We start from the raw sequence: 24403 nt of genomic DNA on the forward strand, positions 1-24403 counted from the left end.
TTACTCCGCACTGTAAGTATTTTCCCTCATGATTAATTCCCTCATGAGCCAAAGAGATGGGTTATTTACTCACCTAATAAACAATTTACTGTCTGTCCAGACAATGGTAGGATAATGTGTTAGAACTAAACAATCAAATAACAGAGGAACTATGGGTGTAAAATCAGGGCACAGCAATGTACAGGTCATTTAAGGCCTAGAGATAAAAATTTTCCCTCTCCCTAATTTGCTGCAAGAAAAAAGCACATATCTGTCAGCACACCGGGCGGGCAGCACTGTAGGGTATATTTGTCATTGAAAGACATCATGGTCGAAAGTCTAATCTTTTATCTCAGTTTATCGTGACAATATATTAATATACTTATCTCGGTGCTTCAACATTAGTTTATCACCATGGCAGCTGAGAGATACTCAGCTGTGATGGAGAAAAATATCCAGAGCAGTAAAAGTTACTTATCTCTCTAGTGGCCCATGTTCTCCTCCCAGCATGTCCGGGGCCCAGCACACGCGTGTAACTAGGAAGCTCGATTCAAAAAAAATTCTATATGTAAAAATATATTGTAGAACCAGAACACACCCTCCCAGGCACCCGATAAATTGTATATATTGCATATAGAGCCTCTGTCCCTCTCAATCTTCCCACCTTGTAAATCAAATCCCTGCTCATATATATATATATAATATCTATCTATATATATATATATATATATATATATATATATATACAAGTTAACCCGTGCATGATACTCATGCATTCTAGTCAAATCAAGCTACTTAAGGTCTTAAAAAGGTTCTTGTCATGCATTTGGGCCTAGCCCAGGCCTCCTCAGGGGAAGAGCGTTACTTCCCGACGCAAGCGCCCTTTTTAATGTGTGTTCATGAGGTAAAATTACCTCACGAAAATGAGATTGACCCCTCAACTCGTAAATTTAGCCTTTACTACCCCTCCCACGGGGGGAAGGGGGGATGATGGAAGTTATCTGACTTGACTATTCTAATTTTTTTGTCAAATAATGTCAGTATACCAAATTTCAGGTCAATTGGATGAGCCCTTTCTGAGAAAATAGTTTTTTCCACACACACACACACACACACTAACGCACGCCTCTACACATGTGTGTTCATGAGGTAAAATTACCTCACAAAAATGAGTTTGAGCCCTACCAAATTTCAGCTCTTTTTGAATTTTTTCCCCACACACACTAAGAATTTATTAGGTCAGTGTATAACTCCAACCAGCAGGTGGCGCTGCAACTTGGTTTTTTTTTTCTACACACACACAGACAGACAGACGCCACTAAGCATTTATATATTAGATATATATATACACTGTACATATGAAATATGTTATATTATATTTACAATCCCCCCCTCTCTACTCATGTGTATTTATTTCTATCGCTGAGACATTATCCCCATTCTTAGAAAAAGCTATCAGTTAATTAGATTTTTCAATGTATTCTTTCTGTTAATGCCATCCTGGGATGTCGCTTACAGTTCAGGGATCATGGTGGACACTTGATAAATAAGACAATCGCTGGAGTGAACATTGTTGGTGGAAATCTCATTAATACATTATGCAGAGTAAAAAGATTTCACTTAAAGTGTTTTCACCAGAAGAGGGCCCTACCTCTATGATAGATACACCCTCTATCTATTCCACACCACAGTTTATTCACAGCCTGTACCTTATAGAAAAGGAACTATACAAGATAGGACAGCTTCATTTTAATCATGGTAATTAAAACATATTTTGTAAATGTGTTGGCTATATGACACAGACGTACCTACTCCTAATGGTCTTCTGTTTCTGTAGGTTACTTGCATATAAAATGGAAGAGGAAGAATTTTGTTACCATACAATCTACACTTATGGTGCACGACATGCTCCTATCGAGATGTTCCTGAAGAACACAGAAGCCTTATGGACCAGAATGCAGCTCCGAACATTTGTGACTCTGGAACAGTGTGAAGAGGTGTGTAAAATAGTAGGATAAGTAGAAGTAGAAGAAATTCATGGATCACTATCGGGTTCAGCGGAAAATCACCTCTAGTAAGCGTTGTACAGTGTAATGTACCTTAAAAAAACATGTCGTCCAATTGAACAACATTAAATACCGAAGCAATTTGGAATAGTAATAAGTATTGTGTGTTACACAAGGATGCTGTTTTACTATATTCACACAGCGGCATCACTAGACTGTGCCCCAGGGTTCCAAGATCGTTGTCCTGGTTCTACTCTCAACCCCAACTCTAAATGACCTATCACTGCTCAGTTAGTGCACAGCTGTCAGCACTGTGCTGTCAACGACAGGGTACAACATAGTACATGTAACTGACCCCAGATAGGAGGGTACACGCTTCCTAGAGACATCATGTGATGTTCTTCAAGCCAACCTCACATCCCATGTCAATGGAGTCACCATATGGTCTGGGAGAAGCATGTAGCACCACATGCAGACATATAAGGACTGCAGCTGAGACTAGCATAATATCCCCCCACAGCCTCCACTACCTACCACCTTATATACACACAGCCAGCATCAGTGACTTCTGGGGGACACGTGACTCAGTGATGCTTCCTTACAGAATGATGTAATGTGGGGAGAGGTTCTGTGCACAGCAATTTCACATTGGGGTCTCCTGACACAGTTACAGTATATGGGATAACCTGGCACAGTGGTTCATTAATTGTAATACCAACCTGCTAGTGCTTAATGTCAAGGATATAAGTGAGTTCTGTCACTTTCTAAATGGTTATTGACCTTGCCCAATTAGAATACAATTAGAGCACAATGTTGTGACACAGAAAGCAGTGCAGGAAGTGTTTATAAGAGAAAACTGGGACACAGGAGAGACTGAGGAGGACGTGACTATAGCAATGTGACTATACTGTACTGTTACATATATTTACTGCAGTAAATAACTACTGATGGTTCTTTGAGTGGTAAATAACAAATTGTTATATGAGGTAAAAATGACAACTTAAGAGCAAGGAGTCAGGTGGGGACTGGTCTGTCTAGGGGATTCTCTGCATTTGATGCTATGAAGACAATGCCACTAACACAGTAACTACCCAACATTGTGGAACATTAAACATAATGATATTGTGCTTCTATAGATGGAGATCTCTCTTAGTATTTGCCAGTATCATGCTCTGAATATCTAAAGTGTAAAGCATTGGCTCATAGATCTGTGCATGTTGTCACTAGGAAATAGATCAAACGTTTGTGGTTAAATATAAAAGGGAACACTTTCCTCTTTGTGCATGGACATCTTTATTCATCATATTCCTATTGTCAATATGGACTAAAAGCACTGTATCCAGGAGCAATGGTGGTCAACAAAACTGTGGTTCCCAATAGTATGTTTTATATATCTGATAGTCACAGGGCCAAAATACAGATTCTGGACCCCACAAGATGTGCACCTCTATTCTAGAGCATGGATATCCACCTAGCAGACTGTGATCTGAGTGTGACCCTCATAGTCACTTGTGTGGCCCTCTGGCTCCGTATGTTGTATCACATTTTTCTTATTGTATTGTTTTAGGTGATGAGAGATGAGCACCACTGGGCTTGGCGAAGAAACCGCAATAACCATCATGATGGAGCAATAAGACAATATTCCAGGAGACCGTGTCGTCTGTGTTACCCGCCTCATCCCTTTCCATTTCCCTGTTACCGGCCCTGTGTCCTGCTCTGGAGTATCACCTAAAAATAACAACATTTTTTGCAAATCCTAAACAAAAATAGCCAATTTTAATTCATCAAAAATTAATTTTTAAATATAGAGGATAAAAGTAAACATGTAGACACAGACACAACATATATAATGATACACAAAACCTAGCTATTACAGTGATTGCTGGGACTTCTAGATGTTTCTATGTATATTTTTGGCCAAAGGATTAAACTAAATGACTCTTATTTAGCAAAATAATCAGGTATAATAAGATAATATATGATAGGAACTCATGTAACACCATTACATAGTACAGGGTATTAGCAGATAAAATATTATAGTACAAAATGACAGGATGTAAACTAGAATAAAGATGATAAAAACAGCAACTGAGATAATTTTCATGTATTATATGAATAAATAGAAACACTTCTATTAGTGTTATACACACAGGTATAATGTTAGTATATGCTAGGATAAGTCAGAAAAATACCATTTTAAATATATTGAATTAAAAAAAATATATATATTAGAATATTCAAACAGTTAATAAGCAGATTACAACAGGCTATTTGAAGATAAAATATTGTATTGTATAGGACACTATTAGAATACATAAGCTTATTAGGAAGATGTAAGAATATTGAATGGATACAAAATAAGGTAAGATATCATAAGGTGTTAGTAAAAGTATGATAATATTTAGCAAAAGATTGAATAAAAAAGAAATAGACTATAATAAGATATAGTATAATGTTAGGTTAGGGCCCTGCTGCAAGAGTCTACCTTGACGTGGTGGCAGGCTTAATAATCATTTGGTCAAAAATATTCAGTTGTGTGGTAATGGTCCATCTCTTCATCCCTTGTAGCCTAGCGAGATAAAAGCAACATATGGATCACATCAATATATAGATGGTAGAATAACAACTAGCACCGGTATAGTACATTTCTCCAGGAACACGTTCTCACATTCTTATGTATTCCATGGTGACCTGCCCACCCTTCATCACTGAATGTTATTGTTAGCATAAGTTTAATTACAGAGAATACCCTTTAATTTTGTAATTACAAGTCTCCATAATGTAAATCACGTCTATTAAAAAAAATAATGTAAAATAAAATATTTCCGCTTTCTCATATTTGCGTCTTTATAAGTTTCAGTATTAAGTTTATCCGCATACATGAGGTGTATAAGTCTTTTGTGCTTGTATTCCAAATTGTATTTGCATGTGCACTGGGTGTATTTGAAAACGACGCTAAAAGAGATGTGGAAACAGAGAAAGTGTAAGTACGCTAAAATGGGGCAACAGTGCAGATGAAACAGTCCGATACTATGAGGATGTCAGCTCTTGAGACAAGTGGTGCAAACATATAAAAGTGTTTAGTGCTACAGAATTTGTACAGGATAACATGATTATTTTCTTGTAATGTGCCAAAACAACATGGTTTGTATTGCAACAAAGTCATTTGTGCTAGAGAGAGAGTTGAAGGCATACTTGCCTACTCTCCCGGAGTTTCCGGGAGCCTCCCGGACTCCCAGAAGAGAAGGCGACCTCCCGGATTCTTACAGCATTCACTATAAAATAGCTAAGGATGGGGTTTAATGACAGCATTAAACACCTCCCCATTATTCAATGTCATGAATTTCGGCATTGCCTAACAGGGGGCGGGGCTGTGCTGATGTGACAATGCTGCCACGTCCCCTCCTACCCCTGCCATATGACCTGTTCTCTGTGCTCTCCTGGTGGACAGATTTTAAAAGCTAGCAAGTATGGTTGAAGGACTGTAAATAAAATGAAGCTACATCATTTATTTTTTTCAATGAAGATGGCTCTTTTTCATTTCCTCACTGGTAACTGTACACTACTACCAGAGGAGGCAGATTGGCCATAGACCTTACCAGGACTTTTCCCGGTATGCCGATGGCTTTCTGAGGCCGCCTGGAGGCAGTAACAGGCTGTGTGCACGTTGTGAGCAGGGTTGCCAACTCTGAAATGAAAAACAAGCAACCGCTTAGTGAAAAACAAGCCCAAACAAATCCTAAAAAATCCTAAAAAGCCCAGGGGACCGTCCCTTTCTATAACACTAATTTCTACACTGAATCTCCATTTAGAAGACCTTTATAAACACAAGAGGACACATTTCTACACTGATATGGCAAAAGAAGAAGCAAATGCAGTAATTCAATAATCATCCCCAAATACACACAGTTTCTTATTAACCATAATTACACCACAGCATCGCCCTGGCAAGTAAAAAAGACTAGATCCACGACATACATGGACTTAATATAATGTATGCAAAGACACTGGTATGTCTATACAACACAGCCCCATGATATAACAGTATAAAATAGGGCTCTGAAAGCAGTCATCTGACATGAGCAGCTTACTCAATGGGAGGGGAGGGTGTTATATGGCAGTGTTACATGCTATAAGTGCAGCGATCGTACAGACACAGCACTTATTTCAGCAGGTTGTTGCAGATCCGTCTTCCTGTGATTTATTCCACGTCCTCCAATGACTCCGCCCACCCAGCAACAAAGCGCCACTGATGGACCGGTGTTTTGTTGCATAAATATCCATTTAGTACACAGCATCTAACATAGTAACATTAAAACACCAACATAAGAACAACATAACGGATCAGCATACCATACTATACCATACCACATGACATGAGAAAAGAACTAGTATATATCTTGCTAACTTGCAATAGGCACAGGAGAGTTTATGGGTTCTATCTACTGAGCATTCGAAGACCTTCACAGCTTGGCTAAAAGCATATACTGCTCTGGAGGTAGTTCTGCCACTGATTGAGCACAATGACAGAATCCTATATATTTCAGATCTAAAAATGACATTCCAGTATTCCTCCTAAATCACAGCATATTCATGCCATTATTGCAGCAGTGGATTATAATGTATCAACACTTCCCTGCATAAAACATTCATTAATAATTATATTGCACTGAAATTTCTCACCACCTGAGCCGATTCTGTAACAGGCCATACAATCATTTATATACAACAATATCCAAGTCTATGAAAGCATCAGCAATTACTATAACTGTAAAGCGAAAGCCTGATTGAGAATAAATGGGGCCCTAGATAGCATAACAATGTTATAGTTTTCACCCATCTCAGCAGTTAAGCCTGTTAAATGGTGAATATTGTACTGGAGGCACAGAATAGTTTCACCCACTCCTTTGCCAGAACCATTACTTGCTAACCATAATGCTCAGATACTACTAGTTAGTTAGATTCCTCAGTGCTTCCAAGTAGGTTTGCAAGATCACTCTCAGACAAATATTGGACAGTTGAAGAGTGCAGATATAGAGCCTGATTCATCAAGGCATGTATGTGCCAATTTGAAGCGTATTGTCTGCAAAATCACTCTACGCATGCCCAGAACCATCAGATACGGCCGTGAATGCAGCCTTATTCCGTGTGCCTGCGAGTGCAAAGGACACTTACTACAGTATCCAAGATCAGGTAGTGAATTGAGTGCTGAAGAGGCGTTTTGCCATACCCATTTTACAGTAGGGGCATGCCAAACTTCAGCGCATGCAGCCACGGACGTATTAAGCTCCGTACGCTTAAAAAGTTACTTGTTTTTCTGCAATATCTCTTGCACCAGCTAGGGGTCTAGTTTAACTTCAGCCAGCGGGTCTGGTGGTCCCACGCTGTCAGTGAGAAGCATGGGAATCCCCATTAGATTATGAATAGACCTCGTGACCTTCAATATTTCATTTTGCTGCGTGTGTTCCTCCATAGAGTAACTAAGTATCATTGTGATGTTTATGGTATCTTTTTTGCCAAGCCATATCTTAAAGATTTTCTGGGGTTCTTCGAGAATTATTTTTTCTTACAACTACCTGTGGGATATTTTTGGGGTTTGAATTTTAAGGACAACTACAGGACTTAGGATGGTGTTTATTTTTGCTCAGCTACAGGTCCTTGGAATTTTTTGCCCTTTACTATGGACTCAATCTTTAAGGATCAACAGCTGTTGGTAAGTATATCTGGGATTTTATTATTTTGAATGAAATTATGTGGCATTAAAGAGGTATTTGGTTTACTTCAATTTTAGTGTGTGGCACTGCATGGTTCATTGGGCCCTGGGTGTCCCTTGGTTGCTGTCCTGGGGCAGACTTAGGGCGCAGAGATCTGTGTGCCCTGTCTAGGAGTAGTTCATCATCTGTAGCATCTGTTAATATGGCCTTCAACAAGCCAAGCAGAAAGCCAGGGAGAACCTGAGTGTCTACTGACTCTGGGATATTCTTAAGGAGGATGTTATTCCTCCGGGCTCTGTTTTCGATGTCTTCACATTTTTCCGGGGATTTTATTATTTTTAATGAAATTATGTGGCATAAAAGAGGTGTTTGCTTTACTCAAATTTTAGTGTGTGGCACTGCATGGTTCAATGGGCCCAGGGCATGATCGCTCTAGTGGTTCCAGTGCTAGCATGCTCTGGCTGCAATGGGTATGCTTGTGCTTGTAGTTCTACAAGCACCTGCATTCCTAGACTGTTATTGGCAGCCTGGCTGTCTAGGACCTGTAGTTCCACAAGCTAGATTTGTGTTTAATTAATTTTTTCTATTTTTTTTTTACACTTTTATTACCCAACACCCACGGCCCATGGTGTAGGAAGAGCGGTAGTGCTTCCAGCATGGTGCAGAGTATCCCAAAGTTGGACCCCAACTCCATAGGAGATCCAGACAGCGCCGGTGCTAGGGTCCTTGGCGCCTTAGGCACACTGTAAAAGTCAGCTCACTTTAAATATCGGCGCCCCCCGCCGCAGGTACCCTGTCAATCACAATCGGCGCTTCCCTCCCGTCCCCACGTCTTTCCTAATATTACCTGCATTAACCTGCTCCTCTCTGCTCTGTCTTCTCCCCTCCACTCACAGGCACTGTCGAGCCGTGATGATGATGTCACGCCCGACAGTAAGTGAGCGGAGGGGAGGAGACAGAGCAGAGAGGAGCAGCTTAATGCAGGTAAGATTCATAGCCCCTTTCCCCCCCCTCCCCGTGGATTTCTCGGAAGCCGCACAGTTTTAAATAACAATAGCCAATGTTTTTTAATTTTGAGGCGCCCTACAGAGCCCGGCCTGGATCCAGACCAGTGCTGAGCAGCCTGGGGCTGGCTTGTATTTATGACAGGGGAACCCTATGCTGCGGGTTTCCCTGCTATAGTGCCACCAGCCGCGGCTGACTTGCCCAGTGCTGGTTATCATAAGTGGGGGAGACTCCACGCTTTTCCCCACACCAAGACAAGGCTGGCAACACAATGGTTAATATCATTAGGAGGGTAGCGGTGTTTCATGGTGATGAGCGGTGCGGTGTGGTGATATGGACCGCGGGAGGCTTCCCTGGTTGGGAGCAGTCCGGTCGTTGGAGGCTGACTGTCGCTGAATGGGATTGGGCTGCACCTACAGAGGCTGTGTGTGACTAAGTGAAAACATGCCCAACAAGGGATATGTGAGAATATAAGATGCAATTGTGAACTGCCGTTTATATTAGCATAAGGTTATGTTCCTTTTCTTAAAACAAATGTACCAACTTTTTTAAACACTTATTTTTATGTATTGTTCTGATCTATTTATTACATAATACTACCACTGGTGTGTATAGAAGAAATTAATAATGGGGCATATATATATCTATAGGTGGGTCATATCACCAAACAAGTTGGGAACCATTACTCTACATATTGCAATTAGCAATCATGCATCTCTATTTTCAATCCCTATTTAATGAGTGGTTGTTTCCTGTGAAACGTTTTCAAGGTTCTTTCAGGTTGCAAGGAGTTAAAGAGTCGTGACCACAAAGTTCAAATATCAATTTTTTATTGCAAACAAGCAAAAATATAATAATAATATACTTAGCTTTGATAGTTCTCTGAGTAATATGTTTACTCAGCAATTACCCAGGGCCCCTCTCTCTCTCTCTCGCTGAATAGACAAATGAAGGTCCAGGACGAGGTGGCATAAGTATAGATTTCCTAACACATGATTATTCTGTCAAGTGTCAGTCTAATGATAAAAATCACTGGCATTTATAGAATATTTGGCCATATATAGTGAGGACGAAGTATTGGAAGCTACCAAATGTAACAATTTTTGTTGTAGTGATTAAGAGTCTGACTGTTTTGTGAGTTTGTCCATCACAAGAAGTACACAGAACCAGCTGTTGCAGGGATGATGGGATCAGTGAGGATAAGGGGTTATGCTGTGTACATCTAGTAGAGGAAAAGAGTGAGTCAGTGGAGGTGTTTCTACAACAAGATGTACAGGTTCAGGATCTATCAGGAGAATGCCCGGGACTTAGACAAGAGATTTTGTAATTTGGAGCACTAAGCTTAAGATCTATTAAACTAAATTAAAAAAATGACCCATTATCTTCCCTTCCTTATGAGATTGAATAGCTACTATTATTTCATTGTTATCTATGATTTTAAAAAAATTCTTGATAAATCATTTCCAGGTAGGAGATCTTATACTTTTTTTTATTCATGAAATTGGAAATACCTTGTATGTACTTACTTTTCTAATATAGTTTCACTCAAAAAGGATTTCCTGTGAAAGTTTCATTGGTATCTGGTAACACTAATTTTGTAAGTGTATTACTGTAAGATTGGAAGGCATTGCCCAAGCTGTTAACGTGAAAAGTGACCCACGTATTATATTTTGCTTGTTTTACTATTTTTCTGTAGATAATGTATTGTCCTCACATGAGGGGCAGTTTGGATGTATTTCCCACGCTTCATTTTCCTTAAATGCTGAGTGAACCGGTTAGTGCTGTTTACTTCATGTTAGGGAAGATGTGAGGGAGATGTAGGTGTTTGGGGGGGAGGCACTAGCTATGCTCTCCATGGCCACACCCTCTCCAGTGGGACTGGGCTTCTCTCAATAGGTCCTTCAGACTTTCCAGCTCCAGGCCCACGTGGCCCTTATACTGGCCCTGCCCGTAGCAGCCATACCCTGTGCAGTGGTATTAGTTCCTCCACTGCTAATACCGTCTATGAACAGTGTGGGCCAAGTGCCCATTGTTAGGGACCTAACATAGATTAACTATTGATTACAGTTGACTAGATAACAGTAGTGGACTGATGTACATATAACTAAGTCTTGACTGTATTTATTATCTCATGTCAAGCTTGTGACATCTTCCTAAAAAAATAAATAATATATTAGTTCATATATGTAATGCAGCATTTTAGCTGCAGAGCAGGTTGCCATGGTGATGTCAGTTGTATATATTCAAACTGGCCGTGAGCTCTGGCACCTGATGGTTCTCACATCTCTGTGGATATTGGACACAGCGACAACTTGCGATTCTGAGAAATTTGAAATATTCATATATTATATAGATTCTGAGCGATTTAAAATATTCATATATTATATTACATTAATTAATTTATAAATACCTATATTTTTTTATTTATATCTTTTTATATAGCATATTTATATTTAGATCTGTTAGAACATAAGTTACCTATAGTATATAATTTACTTAACTATACTTTACTATAAGTTATATTGTGCTTTGATTTAGATAAGTTGTTTAATCTTTAGTATTGTATATTATTGTGCATCTTCTTGATTTTCCCTTTAGTTTCTCAATTTATTGCCCATTTTTACCTACACCTTCTTTTTTCATTTTATTTTAACTTCGTTCTTTGCCGGATATGACTGAGTCGAGGAGAATGGACAGGAGGTAAGTGCACTGAGCCAGTCACTACATATAGTAGGTTATGGGGGGAGGAGTGGAAGGGATCACATCGGTAAGGGGCTAAATACATTGTGATGGTAGCTGTGGGTACAGTTGTGTCACATATTATGCAGACACACAATATCACTAGCTTGGGGAATATTTCTGCGGTGCAGTACTGAGTGTATAGATGTGACCTGCATCTTGGAAAGTAGCTGCATCCCCATTTTACAGCAGTAGTTCCCAAAAGCAGTATGTGTCCCTCATGTGCTAGGTGAACAAATAGGAGCATTTTCGCATTAAAAATGAATTATAGTGGTGTACAGTATTTATGGATAATACGTCACTTCCCTTATCTTTTATTTAAAAATAAGTATTCATTATTTCCATATATAAAATAAAATAATTTATAATAACAGGACAACTGAAGAGAAGCTGAACCCTGCCAAGAGAATCAAACTACATGAAGATCAGAGCCAAGGACAAGAGGACAAAGCTGCATTTTACAAACTGCTGGGTAGGACTTATTTTCTCAACATTTATTAACATTTATTAATACTACAAACATTTATTAAGACCAAATTGTTAAAATTATTTTTATAAGCACCATTGCAGAAATTTTGGCATCTCATTCCTGTACAACCCCAGATGTCAGTGACAGTCGGAGGGTCCAGTGATATGGGGCTAGTAAATGTTTTGCTCGGTTTCCAGCTCTGTACTTTTTCCAAATAGTATTCACGTTAGCATTGCTTGTGCAGCACAGAAGTGTCAGCCTGTTTCTGTCATTGTAAGACAGTGAGTAAAAGCAATTACCTTTGTTATCCCAATATAACATTCTATTGGATAGACTAAAGGATTATTCCCAGCTAATCTGACAGAGTGCAAACCCCCAAAAATGGTTCCTGTCTTGAAGAATTTCAGACCACTTATCCCTTATTGTTGTAAACAACATTCACTTACTGTAGATCAATTACAAAAGACACTTGGCAAACAATAAGTTTATAAGTTTGGTTTTGCAAAATGCATCCACACTGATGCTATGGAACATAGAAAATCTGACAGAAAAATGTAAGCAGTAGGACAAGAACCGATAATTGAGATATTTTGTATATCAATTTGCAAAAACAAATAATTTCATTTATAAAGTGTGACGTAAGATTGTGTACATGTTTTTAAAAATAAAAAGTACCTCTAGTGAGAATGCCACATATTCATGTTCCAGTACACATGTCCCTCATTACACCATGGGGTCTGTCATCTGTATCCGCCATTGCAAGGGATTTTAAGATGGGAAAAATTTGGGAATTCTTCCATCTAGTATATTACATATGGGAAACTGAGATTTTAGCTACCAAAGCACATTATTGTTTGCATAATGAATTTAGGCCAATAAATTCAATATTCTGATCAGAAGCCACATTCAAGATAACTGAATGAGTCCACTAAGCTTCCCGTTCAGAAGGAGGAACTTTTCATTTATTTATATAGTTATTTGGTGGTGACATGTAGAATGAAACAACAAAATAAAATAGCACAAATGTCAACATCATGATGATATATAAAAACAGTTATATCTTCAGATAATGCTAACAAGAAGAAAAAAAATTCTTATGTCCCTCTACAAATAAAAGTGCCACAAGAAATGATTTGTTGGACCAGTTCCCCTCCCCCCATATAATGAGGGAAACATTTTAACTATATATTAGGAGCACAAGGTAATTGTAATTGAAAATAAATACAGTTCTCTACTTCTAGGTCCAAACTCCCTAAAGCTGAATTTGGCTGAGAGGGGGCCCTGGATCTAAAGGTCAAACCTTGGGTGGGAGATTTACTGTTTATATTTCCGGGAACAAACTAACAGGTTGTAGTGTAGAGAGGGGAAAACATCACTATATTCTTGTGATGTATGTATGCACTTAAAGGAACTATTTGAGCCAATAAATACCATTACTAGTAAGAGGCTGCTAGTTCCTTTGGAGCACCTGTCCCTGCTGTGTTCTTGTGATAACTGATTAAAGAGCACATTTTAATCCATCCTCGGCTGTCCTGCATTGAGCCCAGAGTCCTGTGTCAGCACTGTCCTGCTACCCAGCAGTCCTGATCCACAGTAAGTGGTCAGAGAGCATTCAGTCAGCACAAACAGCAAAGAGCTGCTGCAGCAGCTACACTTTGCACTAGAGCCATGAGTGGCTTAAGGTGCCTTTAAAGCAGCCTGGTGATGGCAGCTATACCCTCCTACACATGGGGATATCACATTGGTGCAGAGTTAGCACTCAAAGATGGTGAGTTGCTGGTATGGCCAATTACTGACAGTTGGAGTAGTGAGTGGTGATTAGCTTCTGGCAACCAGCAACACCCTATAAACCCATTGCATCATGTTCAACTTCAGTATGAGAAAATTATTTTAGAAAGTCTGTCTAATATTCTACATTACTGCACTTATAGCATATTGAATATTATTTTATAGGTTTCTCTGTAGAAAAGCAGGTGTCCATATCAATCAATGAGATGCTGCAATTTTCTAGTAGTTTATGCATGAAAGTAAATGTCTGGATGGCACCTATCGACAACACCAACTCTTCCTCACAGTTACATGTAGAAACGTTGATATAAATATTCCCCACTCTATCATATAACATTTGAACATTTCATGCTTTTCATTGCAGAGGAACGTACCATCTACAGTTTTCTGAAAAGGGATTATTGCATGAGAATATCAGACAAGGTATTTATTTTACTGTTACTGAACCATTACTATTTTCTTATAGTTTTACTCAATAGCGTGTAACATATAATGATCAGTCTGATATTGTCTTTGGCCAGGGCAGTGCAAACTGAAATAGAGAAAGATAATGTCTGATTGTTGGAATTTGGTTACAAAACTTTTTTATACTTTTTGCACCATGTAAACAATTTGAAGGGCATTTCATCTTTATGGGGGGATGTTTATTTCACATTATGGATGTAGTCCAGTCACTCCCAGTAAGGGGCTTCTCAACATACACCAAGGACTGTGTCTTCCAGAAAGAGGTTGTGTTGTCTCTAAGTTTATCTGCAATGTGTTTATACACTTTCAAACCAACTTTTCCAATTTGAACATCAGGACATTTTAAGCCATGCCCCTGATCTGCTCAGCCCACATTTAGATTCACCAAACCTATGCCCCCAAATCCTATAGCCATGTCCCTAATTCTTGGGAACACACTCTTTCTGTGACAGGAAACGGACCTGAACCACTGTACAATAGGACTGCTGGGTATGTACACATGTATCTCCCCATTCTGACTATGTATCTGGTATTTCTATTCTAGTACCTACTGGCAATGGTGTTCGTGTACTTCCAGAGAGCCGGTCTCACAGTGAGCGAATACACCTGCATCAATTTTTACTCCGCACTGTAAGTATTTTCCCTCATGATTAATTCACTCATGAGCCAAAGACATGGTGTTATTTACTCACTTAATAAACAGTTTACTGTATGTCCAGACAATGGAGGATAATGTGTTAGAACTAAATAATCAAATAGCAGAGGAACTATGGGTGTAAAATGAGGGCACAGCAATGTAAAGGTCATTTAAGGCCTAGAGGTAAAAAGTTCCCCTAATATATTAATATACTTATCTCTGTGCTTCAACATTAGTTTATCACCGTGGCAGCTGAGAGATACTCAGCTGTGATGGAGAAAAATATCCTGAGCCATAAAACTTACTTACCTCTCTAGTGGCCCATGTTCTCCTCTGAGCATGTGCGGGGCCCAGCACACGCGTGAAACTAGGATGCTCGATTCAAAAAAAATTCTAGATGTAAAAATATATTGTAGAACCAGAACACATCCTCCCAGGCACCCAATAAATTGTATATATTGCGTATAGAGCCTCTGTCCCTCCCAATCTTCCCAGCTTGTAAATCAACCCCCTCCTTTTATATATATATATATATATATATATATATATATATATATATATATATATATATAATATCTATCTATCTATCTATCTATCTATCTATCTATCTATCTATATATATATATATATATATATATATACACTGTACATATAAAATGTGTTACACTATATTTACAATCCCCCCCTCTCTCTATTCAAGTGTATTTATTTCTGTCGCAGGGACATTATCCCCATTCTTAGAAAAAGCTATCAGTTAATTAGATTTTTCAATGTATTCCTTCTGTTAATGCCATCCTGAGATGTCGCTTACAGATCAGGGATCATGGTGGACACTTGATAAATAAGACAAACGCTGGAGTGAATATTGTTGGTGGAAATCTCATTAATACATTATGCAAAGTAAAAAAGATTTTACTTAAAGTGTTTTCACCAGAAGAGGGCCCTACCTCTATGATAGATACACTCTCTATCTATTCCACATCACAGTTTATTCACAGCCTGTACCTTATAGAAAAGGAACTATACAAGATATGGCAGCTTCATTTTAATCATGGTAATTTAAAACATATTTTGTAAATGTGTTGGCTATATGACACAGACGTACCTACTCCTAATGGTCTTCTGTTTCTGTAGGTTACTTGCATATAAAATGGAAGAGGAAGAGTTTTGTTACCACACAATCTACACTTATGGTGCACGACATGCTCCTATCGAGATGTTCCTGAAGAACACAGAAGCCTTATGGACCAGAATGCAGCTCCGAACATTTGTGACTCTGGAACAGTGTGAAGAGGTGTGTAAAATAGTAGGATAAGTAGAAGTAGAAGAAATTCATGGATCACTATGGGGTTCAGCGGAAAATCACCTCTTGTAAGCGTTGTACAGTGTAATGTATCTGAAAAAAACATGTCGTCCAATTGAACAACATTAAATACCGAAGTAATTAGGAATAGTAATAAGTATTGTGTGTTACACAAGGATGCTGTTTTACTATATTCACACAGTGTCATCACTAGACTGTGCCCCAGGGTTCCAAGATCGTTGTCCTGGTTCTACTCTCAACCCCAACTCTAAATGACCTATCACTGCTCAGTGAGTGCACAGCTGTCAGCACTGTGCTGTCAACGACAGGGTACAACATGGTACATGTAACTGACCCCAGATAGGAGGGTACACGCTTCCTAGAGACATCATGTGATGTTCTTCAAGCCAACCTCACATCCCATGTCAATGGAGTCACCATATGGTCTGGGAGAAGCATGTAGCACCACATGCAGACATATAAGGACTGCTGCTGAGACTAGCAGAATATCCCCCCCACAGCCTCCACTACCTACAACCTTCTCTATACACAGCCAGCATCAGTAACTCCTGGGGGACACGTGACTCAGTGATGCTTCCTTACAGAATGATGTAATGTGGGGATAGGTTCTGTGCACATCAATTTCACATTGGGGTCTCCTGACATAGTTACAGCATATGGGATCATCTGGCACAGTGGTGCATTAATTGTAGTACCTACCTGCTAGTGCTTAATGTCAAGGATATAAGTGAGTTCTGTCACTTTCTAAATGGTTATTGACCTTGTGCAATCAGAATGCAATTAGAGCACAATGTTGTGACACAGAAAGCAGTGGAGGAAGTGTTTATAAGAAAAGACTGGGACACAGGAGAGACTGAGGTGGATGTGACTATAGCAATGTGACTATACTGTACTGTTACATATATTTACTGCAGTAAATAACTACTGATGGGTCTTTGAGTGGTAAATAATAAATTGTTATATGAGGTAAAAATTACTACTTAATAGCAAGGAGTCAGGTGGGGACTGGTCTGTGTAGGGGATTCTCTGCAGGTGAACTGCTCTGGAGACAATGCCACTAACACAGTAACTACCCAACATTGTGGAACATGAAACATAATGATATTGTCCATCTATAGATGGAGATCTCTCTTAGTATTTGCCAGTATCATGCTCTGAATATCTAAAGTGTAAAGCATTGGCTCATAGATCTGTGCAATTTGTCACTAGGAAATAGATCAAACGTTTGAGGTTAAATATAAAAGGGAACGCTTTCCTCATTGTGCATGGACACCTTTATTCTAGAGATGAACGCACTCGGATTTCCTGAATCCGAGCCCACCCGAACGTTGCCGATCCGAGTCGGATCCGAGACAGATCCGGGTATTGGCGCCAAATTCAAATCTGAAACTGAGGCTCTGACTCATAATCCCGTTGTCGGATCTCGCGATACTCGGATCCTATAAATTCCCCGCTAGTCGCCGCCATCTTCACTCGGGCATTGATCAGGGTAGAGGGAGGGTGTGTTAGGTGGTCCTCTGTCCTGGTAGATCTCGTGCTGTGCTGTTTAGTTCTGTGCTGTGCTGTTTAGTTCTGTGCTGTGCTGTGCTGTGCTGTGTTCTGCAGTATCAGTGCAGTGGTGCTGTGTGCTGTGCTCTGTCCTTCTGAGGTCAGTGGTGCTGCTGGGTCCTGTGCTGTGTCCTGTTCAGTCCAGTGGTGCTGTGTCCTTTGCTCTGTGCTTCTAAGGGCATAGTTATTTCCCCAATATTCCCCTGTGTTTAAAAAAATAAAAAAAAGTTATTTAAAAAAATACCAAAAACTAATTTAATTTTTTTTAATTACCACAAAATTTGCACAACCAATCCTGCAGTATAAGCTCATTGGTACTGCAATATTACCAAGTTCACACATTCAGCAGTAAAAGTCCAGTGGTACTGCAATATTACAAAGTTCACACATTCTGCAGTATCAGTCCAGTGGTGCTGTGTCCTGTGCTCTGTCCTGCTGAGTTCCGTAGTGCTGCTGGGTCCTGTGCCGTGTCCTGTTCAGTCCAGTGGTGCTGTGTCCTGTGCTCTGTGCTTCTAAGGGCATAGTTATTTCCCCATTATTCCCAAGTTTTTAAAAAATAAAAAAAAAGTTATAAAAAAAATAAAAAATAAAAAAAATAAATAATTATAACCAAATTTGCAAAGCCAATCCAGTAGTATATAAGCCCATTGGTACTGCAATATTACCAAGTTCACACATTCAGCAGTAAAAGTCCAGTGGTACTGCTATTACAAAGTTCACTGATTCAGCAGCATAAGTCCAGTGCTACTCTCCTGTGCCGCATATAATTTTTAAAGGCTTTGCCGAGTGTGTGTGGCTTAGGGGTACGCTCTCTTGTGCTACATATAATGGAAAACCAAAATTTGGAGGATAAAGTAGGGAAAGATCAAGACCCACTTCCACCTAATGCTGAAGCTGCTGCCACTAGTCATGACATAGACGATGAAATGCCATCAACGTCGTCTGGCAAGCCCGATGCCCAATCTCCTAGTACAGGGCATGTAAAATCCAAAAAGCCCAAGTTCTCAAAAAATAGCAAAAAAAAAACCTTAAAATCATCTGAGGAGAAACGTAAAGTTGGCAATATGCCATTTACGACACGTAGTGGCAAGGAACGGCTTAGGCCCTGGCCCGTGTTCATGACTAGTGGTCCAGCTTCACCCAAGGATCTAAGCCCTCCTCCCCCCCCTACAAAAAATTTAAGAGAGTTATGCTGTCAGCAACAACAACAAAACAGCAAAGAACTCTGCCTTCTAAACAGATGACATCACAAATTCCCAAGGCGAGTCCAAGGGTGTTGTTGGTTGTGAACCCTGACCTTCCCATCACTGTACGGGAAGAGGTGACTCCATCCAGCATTTGCAGCACGCCCTCTGCATTTGCTGGAAGGATCACCCACAGTCCAGTTACAGATTTGGCTAATGAAGGTGTGAATGTTGTACACTGGGAGGAGGATATTGATGTAGCTGGCGCTGAGGAGGATGTTGATGATTATGATGCAGACAGATACCAAATTGCCTTTCTCAATTTCTATTTATATTCTAGATTATATAACGGCTGAAAAGTTTCCTGTTTTACTCCTAGTGGAGAGGGGATCTGATGCAGACAGATACCAAACTGCCTTTGTCCATTTCTTTGTATATTTGAATTTCTAGTTCTACAGTCTATGCAGGCTGCTTTATTTATATTCAACTACAAGTGTAGGGCGGGGGAGGGGGGGGGGCATAGATAGCCACCAAAGTAACGTGGTCCATTTAATTTCACTTTCTAGCTCAACAGTCTGTGCAGCCTGCTTTTTTTTATCTTCAAAGTATTTATATTTACAAGCCTTGCAATCTAAATTAACTAGAGGTAGTGACGTGGTAGAACTCCAAAAGGCAGTTTGGAAGCCCCTGTACAAACTGGCTCTATTTTTTAACTGAGTTGTCCCCCCTCCAGTGTGTACTCGGAAAGAGTTTTTAGTGCAGCGGGGAACCTGGTCAGTGAGCGGCGAAGGAGGTTGCTTCCTCACAACGTTGAAAAAATGATGTTTATAAAAATGAATAATCAATTCCTCAATGAAGTACAGCACTGCCCTCCAGACAGTACAGAGGGACTGTGGTTGTGGAGTCCAGCGGGGACGAATTGATAATGTGTGAGGAGGAGGAAGTACACACTGTAGGGAGAGAGGAATCAGAGGTTGAGGATGAGGACGACATCTTTCCTCAGTAAAGCCTGTTTAGTTTGTACAGGGAGAGATGAATTGTTTTATTGGTGTGGGGGCCCAAACAAACCAATCATTTCAGCCACAGTTGTTTGGTAGGCCCTGTCGCTGAAATGATTGGTTTGTTAAAGTGTGCATGTCCTATTTCAACAACATAAGGGTGGGTGGGAGGGCCCAAGGACAATTCCATCTTGCAACTTTTTTTTTGGCATTATGTGACCATTCAACAGTCGTTTGCCATGTTCAAAAAGTAAAAGAAAATGCCAACAAATTCAATAAATTAAATCAAAAGTTAAATGCCCTGTCATTATTTAAAACAAGAGGTTTTGACGTGCTAGAATTAGTGTAGTGTTAAGATGTTATAAACACTACACTTGGAAATTGGAGGAGGTATTGTGGCCCCGGTATCAAATTGGGTACCGGGGCCACCCCACTACGCAGTCCAGATACTTGTTTGGTGGAATTCAGACCAGTTGAGGGTTTTATTATTATATTGTGGGGACCACTCTATCTATACCACACTACAACTCTATACCACTCTATTTAATACTTTAATTCTATTTAATACTTTAATTCTATTACTAATTCCCATAAAGAGGAACTGCCGCTTCTATTTAAAACTTTAATTCTATTAGTAGTTACCATAAAGAGGAACAAAATAAACCAATTTTACCAAAAGTATAATATGACTTAGACTTACAAACACTACACTTGAAAGATGGTGCCTTTAAATGAAAAAGTCAGTCTTCATTGCACGACTATGTGCAACAGGGACAGTTTTTTGGTTTACAAAGTCAACCAATAACACTTCGACCCTGTCTGTCTTTAACATACTTGATGGGATCTCAATGACGAATGGTCTGTACCATGTTTGGAGGAGGTATTGTGGCCCCGGTACCAAATTGGGTACCGGGGCCACTCCACTATGCAGACCAGATAGAGGTGTATCAGATATTAAACAACCTTGACTGTTGCTGCAAAAATTTTAAATAATATTGTGGGGAACACTACACTACGCAGTCCATAAACTTTTTGGGTGGAATTCAGACCTGTGTAGGGTTTTTTAATAATATTGTGGTGACCCACTCCTCTACGCAGTCCAGGTACATTTATTGGTGCGAATCATACAAGTTGATGGTTTTCTTGTTATATATATTGTGGTGACCCACTCCTCTACGCAGTCCAGGTACATTTATTGGTGCGAATCATACAAGTTCAGGGTTTTTAATATATATTGTGGTGACCCACTCCTCTACGCAGTCCAAGTACATTTATTGGTGCGAATCATACAAGTTCAGGGTTTTTAATATATATTGTGGTGACCCACTCCTCTACGCAGTCCAGGTACATTTATTGGTGCGAATCATACAAGTTCATGGTTTTTAATATATATTGTGGTGACCCACTCCTCTACGCAGTCCAGGTACATTTATTGGTGCGAATCATACAAGTTCAGGGTTTTTAATATATATTGTGGTGACCCACTCCTCTACGCAGTCCAGGTACATTTATTGGTGCGAATCATACAAGTTCAGGGTTTTTAATATATATTGTGGTGACCAGCTAGAGAGGGCGGGGAAGGGGGAGGGAGGATCCGAAAACGACGGGGCCCAAGAAGGGGGGCGCGGAAGACAGGGAGACCCCCAGGGGGGAGGAGGGAGCGAAAGTGGATGTGGGGTGGAGGACCTTTGAGGAGGAGGGCTAAGTAGCTGGAGAGCAGAGTTAGAAGTGGTGGAAACAGGAGGAGAGATGGCCCTGCTCAGAGGAGCGTACAATCTAAGGGTACATTTATTGGTGCGAATCATACAAGTTGATGGTTTTCTTGTTATATATATTGTGGTGACCCACTCCTCTACGTAGTCCAGGTACATTTATTGGTGCGAATCATACAAGTTCAGGGTTTTTAATATATATTGTGGTGACCCACTCCTCTACGCAGTCCAAGTACATTTATTGGTGCGAATCATACAAGTTCAGGGTTTTTAATATATATTGTGGTGACCCACTCCTCTACGCAGTCCAGGTACATTTATTGGTGCGAATCATACAAGTTCATGGTTTTTAATATATATTGTGGTGACCCACTCCTCTACGCAGTCCAGGTACATTTATTGGTGCGAATCATACAAGTTCAGGGTTTTTAATATATATTGTGGTGACCCACTTCTCTACGCAGTCCAGGTACATTTATTGGTGCGAATCATACAAGTTCAGGGTTTTTAATATATATTGTGGTGACCCACTCCTCTACGCAGTCCAAGTACATTTATTGGTGCGAATCATACAAGTTCAGGGTTTTTAATCTATATTGTGGTGACCCACTCCTCTACGCAGTCCAGGTACATTTATTGGTGCGAATCATACAAGTTCAGGGTTTTTAATATATATTGTGGTGACCCACTCCTCTACGCAGTCCAGGTACATTTATTGGTGCGAATCATACAAGTTGATGGTTTTCTTGTTATATATATTGTGGTGACCCACTCCTCTACGCAGTCCAGGTACATTTATTGCTGCGAATCATACAAGTTGGTGGTTTTCTTATTATATATATTGTGGTGACCCACTCTTCTACGCAGTCCAGAAAGATACCTCGTTGCAACGTTTTGGACTAATAACTATATTTTGAGGTGTTCAGAATACACTGTAAATTAGTGGAAATGCTTGTTATTGAATGTTATTGAGGTTAATAATAGCGTAGGAGTGAAAATAAGCCCAAAAACTTGATTTTTAAACTTTTTATGTTTTTTTCAATAAAAAATCCGAATCCAAAACCTTAAATCCGAACCGAGACCTTTCGTCAAGTGTTTTGCGAGACAAATCCGAACCCCAAAAATAATGAAAATCCGGATCCAAAACACAAAACACGAGACCTCAAAAGTTGCCGGTGCACATCCCTACTTTATTCATCATATTCCTATTGTCATTATGGACTAAAAGCGCTGTATCCCAGAGCAATGGTGGTCAACAAAACTGTGGTTCCCAATAGTATGTTTTACATATCTGACAGTCACAGGGCCACAAAACAGATTCTGGACCCACAAGATGTGCACCTCTATTCTAGAGCATGGATGTCCAACTAGCAGACTGTGATCTGAGTGTGACCCTCATAGTCACCTGTGTGGCCCTCTGGCTCCGTATGTTGTATCACAGTTTTCTTATTGTATTGTTTTAGGTGATGAGAGACGAGCACCACTGGGCTTGGAGAAGAAACCGCAATAACCATCATGATGGAGCAATAAGACGATATTCCAGGAGACCGTGTCGTCTGTGTTTCCCGCCTCATCCCTTTCCATTTCCCTGTTACCGGCCCTGTGTCCTGCTCTGGAGTATCAACTAAAAATAACAACATTTATTGCAAATCACAAACAAAAATAGCCAATAATAATTCATCAAAAATTAATTTTTAAATATAGAGGATAAAAGTAAACATGTAGACACAGACACAACATTATAAGTGTAAATACATCTTAGAGGTGCTGAGAGAACTGCGTTAAAAATATATAACGATACACAAAGCCTAGATATAACAGTGACTGCTGGGACTTCTAGATGTTTCCATGTATATTTTTGGCCAAAGGATTAAACTAAATGACTCTTATTTAGCAAAATTATCAGGTATAATAAGATTATATATGGTAGGAACTCATGTAACACCATTACATAGTACAGGGTATTAGCAGATAAAATATTATAGTACAACCTGACAGGATGTAAACTAGAATAAAGATGTTAAAATAAGCAACTGAGATACAATAATTTTCATGTATTATATGAACAAATAGAAACACTTCTATTAGTGTTATACACAGGTATAATGTTAGTATATGATAGGATTAGTCAGAAAAATACCATTTTAAATATACTGAATTAAAAAGAATAAAATATATTAGACTATTCAAACAGTTAATAAGCAGATTACAACAGGCTATTAAAAATATTGTATTGCATAGGACACTATTAGAATACATGAGCTGATTAGGAAAATGTAAGAATATTGAATGGATACAAAAATAAGGGAAGATATCATAAGGTGTTAGTAAAAGTATGGTAATATTTAGCAAAAGATTGAATAAAAAATAAATAGACTATTAAAAGATATAATATAATGTTAGGTTAGGGCCCTGCTGCAAGAGTCTACCTTGACGTGGTGGCAGGCTTAATAATCATTTGGTCAAAAATATTCAGTTGTATGGTAATGGTCCATCTCTTCATCCCTTGTAGCCTAGCGAGATAAAATCAACATATGGATCACATCAATATATAGATGGTAGAATAACAACTAGCACCGGTAAAGTACATTTCTCCAGGAACACGTTCTCACATTCTTATGTATTCCATGGTGACCTGCCCACCCTTCATAACTTAATATTATTGCTAGCATAAGCTTTATTACAGAGAATACCCTTTAATTTTGTAATTACATGTCTCCATAATGTAAATCATTATTATTAAAAAAATAATGTAAAATAAAATATTTCCACTTTCTCATATTTGCGTCTTTACAAGTTTTAGTATTAATTTTATCCGCATACATGATGTGTATA

The 24403-nt window shown here is 39.3% G+C and overlaps 1 long non-coding RNA gene across 1 annotated transcript; it reads left to right on the forward strand.

Moving 5' to 3' along the window:
- Nucleotides 1-14755: 14755 nt before the first annotated feature.
- LOC142103507 (uncharacterized) lies at nt 14756-23680 on the forward strand. The gene is made up of 3 exons (XR_012679383.1): nt 14756-14795; nt 15937-16096; nt 23032-23680. It is a non-coding gene; the product is annotated as an uncharacterized LOC142103507 (long non-coding RNA).
- Nucleotides 23681-24403: the final 723 nt, after the last annotated feature.

Source organism: Mixophyes fleayi, chromosome 10 (assembly GCF_038048845.1).
Source record: "Mixophyes fleayi isolate aMixFle1 chromosome 10, aMixFle1.hap1, whole genome shotgun sequence".
Lineage (NCBI taxonomy): Eukaryota > Metazoa > Chordata > Amphibia > Anura > Limnodynastidae > Mixophyes > Mixophyes fleayi.